General features: G+C 43.6%; 1 long non-coding RNA gene across 1 annotated transcript; it reads right to left on the bottom strand.

Moving 5' to 3' along the window:
* Positions 1–2052: 2052 nt before the first annotated feature.
* Positions 2053–4825, bottom strand: LOC146701015 (uncharacterized). Its single transcript, XR_014922341.1, has 2 exons — positions 4721–4825; positions 2053–2234 (listed from the first exon to the last, which is right to left on the bottom strand). It is a non-coding gene; the product is annotated as an uncharacterized LOC146701015 (long non-coding RNA).
* Positions 4826–5090: the final 265 nt, after the last annotated feature.

The following is a 5090-nucleotide window of genomic DNA, read 5'->3' as shown; positions in this document are numbered from 1 at the left end:
AAGTCTTCTCCACTGTAGCATTTGGCATTCCCAATAATATAACATGATACCTTACTCAAAACACAGCTAATATAGCACAGTTTTCTTAATGCAAACATCAGTAACTCAAAATCAGCAACCACAGTGTTAAGTCTGCAGTTCATACTTATGTGAAGCTACAGTCTCCTCCTCCAGTCTCTCTTATCCTCCTGCTCCTGAAAAAACAAAACAAAACAAAGCGAAGCATCCACCCTTCTCTTGTCGGCTGGGTGAATTGTTTATTGGCATTTACTAATCCTAAAGTGGGTGCAGTCATTGTCTCAGTATCAAGTCAGTCAAAACTTTTAGTCGTCAGTCCATCACAGTCCATTCACATGCATACCTCCATACACATTCATACCAGATGTTGCTGATAATGGAGTCTCACGCATAACCTGTTCGAGCATCCATCACCAGCAAGATGACGTCATCATTTTAAAGGAAAACAATTCCTTGTTGTTTTTTTTGGGCCGGATTGACTCGGTGCAATCCTTTTAGACTCAGAACTTCTCAGTGTTCCCTATAAGTGAATTTCTCCCAAGCCAATTACAATCATGGAGAAACACACTTTGCAACTGTTTACAGTAATAATATTTCATAGCGCTTTAAATCTCAATCTTTCAGGCCTGGTTTAAAGAGCTGATTGTTAAATCATAAACTCAGAAAATATCAACATATCACCATATCACCATCGGTGGATCACACCTCTCAGATTTTCTTATCTCAGTGCACTGTAACAAAAACGAAAACGGACATAACCAACAAAATACTACTAAAATAACACAAACTAGGGCCCGTTGCAGACATGTCCAAGCATAAAACTATCCCTCTCTCGCTTACGAGAAAGAACACAAGCCAAAGCTCACTGATAAAATCAAGCTAGCGCTAAGCAAAACCAAAAAATCAACCAGAAATTCACAGGAACGTTTTGCTTCCTGCCGGGACAAAATTGTGTGGGAATGAGAACCTCAGGTGCCGTAACACCTTTTGTTCCTCCTTGAATCAAATCTCAATCACAAAAAATGCCATACTCCGACCTAAAACTTACACTATTAATTCATCATTTTCACTCTGTGCCACTGTTCCTCACCAGGGCTGTGTGAAGCACAGCAAAGAATTCAGTCAAGGCCTTGAGCCATAAACAGACATCACGCACAGACATTGTTTTCATAACCAAACCTGTTTTAGACCTTATTCCTAAAATCTACATAAATGCCCTCTGAGTGACATATAACACATTCTAAGTAATCAATGGCTCTTCATAAAAATTATACATTGGGATGTTTGTGTGCAGCATTTTGCATATCAGCATAAGCAAAGCATTCTTCATCGCATCAGCGTGTATGTGTGTGTGCATGTGGATCACTCTTCATTGCACAAGCGTGTGCATGTGTATGTGTGTGCATCACTTCTCAGTGAATCAGCATTCCAGTGTGTGTGTGTATGTGTGTGTGTCATTTCTCACTCACTCAACGAGTGCACGTGTTCATGTGTGTATTTCACTTCATTCTGAATCTGTGTGTTTGGAGACGTGTGTGTGTGTGTGTGTGTGTGTGTGTGTGTGTGTGTGTGTGTGTGTGTGTGTGTGTGTGTTCATTCATCACTTTCCTGTTCTGGTGTTCTGGGTAAACCACTGCCTGAAGCATGCCCTGGGGTCCTGCCCCCCTCCTTTTCAGTTTGTTTGCGACCATTGCTGCTGCTGCTGCCCAAAGTTCTGTCCGTCCTGGTTCTGGCCCCAATTGGGGCAGTCCTTTCTCCAGTGTCGATGTTCACCGCAGGTGAAACCTGCATCTTCTTCTGTGTTTTTTGTCCATTCTGAGGTGCCTTCTGACCTCAGTTACTCCTCCTGTCTCGGTCACGCCCTTTTTGCCACCCGATCATCCGTGTTGGTCCATCACTGTCCTGCACAGTGTGAATGCAAAGTTATCAAGGTCAGCATTCTTTCGCTCGGCCTTACTTTTCATTCGGGCTTGGCGGGCGTCTCGTCACAGCTGAGCTCTGTCAGCTGACGCAGTCTGGGAATTTTCCCCCGTGTAGTGAAACGGGCCTTAGGTTTAGTGCTCTCCGTCTCGGCTGCATGAGATCACATTCCTGCAGGTCTGTTGACATTCTCAGGTCGTTGTTGTGGGTCCAGCTGTTGCAGCATTTGGTCAGTGTCACGTATGGGGGAGAGCAGGAGTCCAGTCAGCCTCGGCTTTCAGGGCCGGCAAAGCAGCCTGTAATTAAATATGTATAGAAAAAACAAAAACAAAACAAAACAAAAACAAACAAAAAACAAAAACAAACGAACAGGAAAATGATGTTGTGTTGGCTGTGTTATTCAGAGGGGAGACAACGGGGCCAGGCCCTGTGTCAGCCTTCTCTCCCCCTTTTTTTGTTTTTTCTCTCCCGATATAATCAACTCCTAACCCACCAAGTTGACAGGACAACACAGGTACATGTTAAAATTCTTAAGATCATGTTTAAAAGCCCAAAAAAGGAACTTTCTTTCATTCAGTAATCACTTTTATTAATCAATCAACAGAAAACATGTCACAATTTGAATCTTTTAACCACTAAATTTGTTGTGTCTTGCCTGGTTGGTTAGACCAGTGTCTTTTTTTTTAAGTTAAATTGTTGTCCTGCAACCCAGAGAGTTTATTTGTCAGTAATGTATTTATCCTTTAACAACAGATGTATGTTAAGTTTCGCTGCTGTAGCCTTGCTGGAAAATCTTCACATGTTCGTGAGTGTAAGCTGTTTCTTCATTGCGTGTGTGTGCATTTGTAGGCAGGCAGGTTAATTTTATCTTTTCTCAAACTAGGCGTTACCTTAAAAGGAGCCTTTCTCTCAGATTTCTCTGCTTGTGTGTGTTTTTGTTTCACCTTTTTGTTGTGATGCTCCGGACGCCTTCCCAACCTCCACAAGTCCGTTGGCCCCAATTTTGTGTGTTAAAACTTCTCTTAATTTCTCCTCTAATTCTCTCCTCGCTGCTGTCTTTTTCACAGCTGCTGATTCGTGCTGGGTGTGGTTCCCGTTACCTATAATTTTGCTTCGGCCGCTGTGCTTGTGGGGGCAGTTGGTCCAGGTCCGCAGCTTCATGTATTAACACACTAAGAGATTTATTTAATTTCATTTTCATCACTGTTAAACAGATAAGCAGGCAACCCGCCTACCTTGACAGCGTAAACTGTACGCCAGTCTCCCAACACATTCTTCTCTCTACTCCTCAATAATTCTCCACTGCACACCTCTTACTATCTCTCCTTTTTATTTTTATTACACCACAGAGTAATACACCCAATTATGCCCGTCTATCTCTATGTGGCTCCAAATTCCCTCTTTATTTTAATTTCACACTCGTCAGGGGACAGGCACACAACAATTTCAACCACTGAAACGAGGAATTTAACCTTTTTATTTCTTTACTAATCTAGACTCAACCTTTGTTCGCAAAATGTGTCTTGTTCTAGTCCGGAATAAATGTGAACCCGCGATTACGCTGCGGTCCCAGTGTTATTCCGTAGCTATGCGGGGGACCTCACCTCCCCAAGTCACCACCTCGGCATCCAGACGCCGCCGGTCCTGGCCGCGCGTCCACGAACAGGAGGGTCGCCACTCCTAGGGCAAAATTATTTCCACAGGTACACTAGGCATCAACCTTTGATCCTAAAACGTGTCTTTGCTCTAATGTCCTCCTATTCAAACACATCAACCGTCACTGTCACTGTGTTCAGACTTCACACACACAAAAAGCACACTCAGCGCGCGCCTCACACACAGCCAGAGCGCGCCTTACACACACAGCGCGTTACACCATTAGTGAGACACACAGAGAGCGCCTCTCATCAGCAGAAATTTGCACAGAAACCTCTGAGCTCAACTATTAGATCTTCTTAAAGCACACTGCACCATAGACCAAAATACCCCTTTCTCTGCGCTTATGACCGCCACAACGGGGCAAAGTCGCATCATAAAAGTGATGCTTGCATCCCCGAAGTTATATCCGACATCATAAACCAGGTTTTGCTCTATGTACTTCTTGGCAAGTAAAATTTTACTTTGTTTTATGACCGCAGCCCTTAAAAAAAAAACTCGACTGACGCCACAAACCACCGTCAAACCTCTGTTCAATGTACTAAAACTAGCACCCACCACTACTGCACTTCACGGCCGCACCACCGGAACACGGCCGTATCATAAACCAAACCTACGGACGTGTTTCGCTCTCGCGTTGCCAGCGTTCAACCGCACCGTGAAGCCAGCATCTGCTTTTCCTTAAATCAACTTCTATTTCATAGCCGGCAAGAGCCAGGACGTAACCGACACCATAAACAAACTTCAAACCTCGACTTCAATGTACTGAACTAATGGCCGCGTCTTCAGAAGAAATTCTAATGTATTATTGCTACAGAAGCCAGTCTTAGACAAAATTAAATGTGGAAGGTAAAGTGGCTGCAACTAGTCCAACGTAGTATGTTATTAGTATCTCGGTAGAAGCAGTTTACTGCAACTAGTCCAACGTAGTATGTTATTAGTATCTCGGTAGAAGCAGTTTATTTAACACACTGGAATTCAGCCTCAACTTATGTTGTTAGTATCTTGCGCCAAAAACCAGACACCGACAAATTTACTGTGAAAATACATGTGACTCAGCGAACAGATTAATTTGGAAAGCCCAATATGCACATTTGGTATTTATAATACAACAGGCTGTGCTTACCTTTCTGTTTTAGGCCGGCCTTCTGTTCACTTTGCCCCACGATCTCACCAAAGGCCAAATCTACACCTCCTCAGCACACCAAAGATCCGGGTCACACGGCACCAAGTTGTTGAAATCACCCAATTCTTTGAATCTTTGGGCTGAAGGAAGGACAATACTCGGTGTATAAATGCTCAATCAACAATCATTTATTTCCATACAATTCAACAGTCAGAGCATTACAACGTCCGGACGGGAGAGATGCTACCAGAGGGTCAGGCACATGTCTCAAAATGGTGACGGGTTGCTCAGCTTTTTATAGTCTCTAGTGGCCCCCAGCTAGTCGTAAAAGCCAAAACATCACATTCTTTCTCTGTTACAGCGCCTAAGT

This window comes from Copadichromis virginalis, linkage group LG9 (assembly GCF_057382275.1).
Source record: "Copadichromis virginalis isolate Kocher_CV1m ecotype Utaka linkage group LG9, C_Virginalis_male_GT1.1, whole genome shotgun sequence".
Lineage (NCBI taxonomy): Eukaryota > Metazoa > Chordata > Actinopteri > Cichliformes > Cichlidae > Copadichromis > Copadichromis virginalis.
Note: the sequence above shows the minus strand (reverse complement) of the source record. Positions and strands in the feature narration are given on the sequence as shown.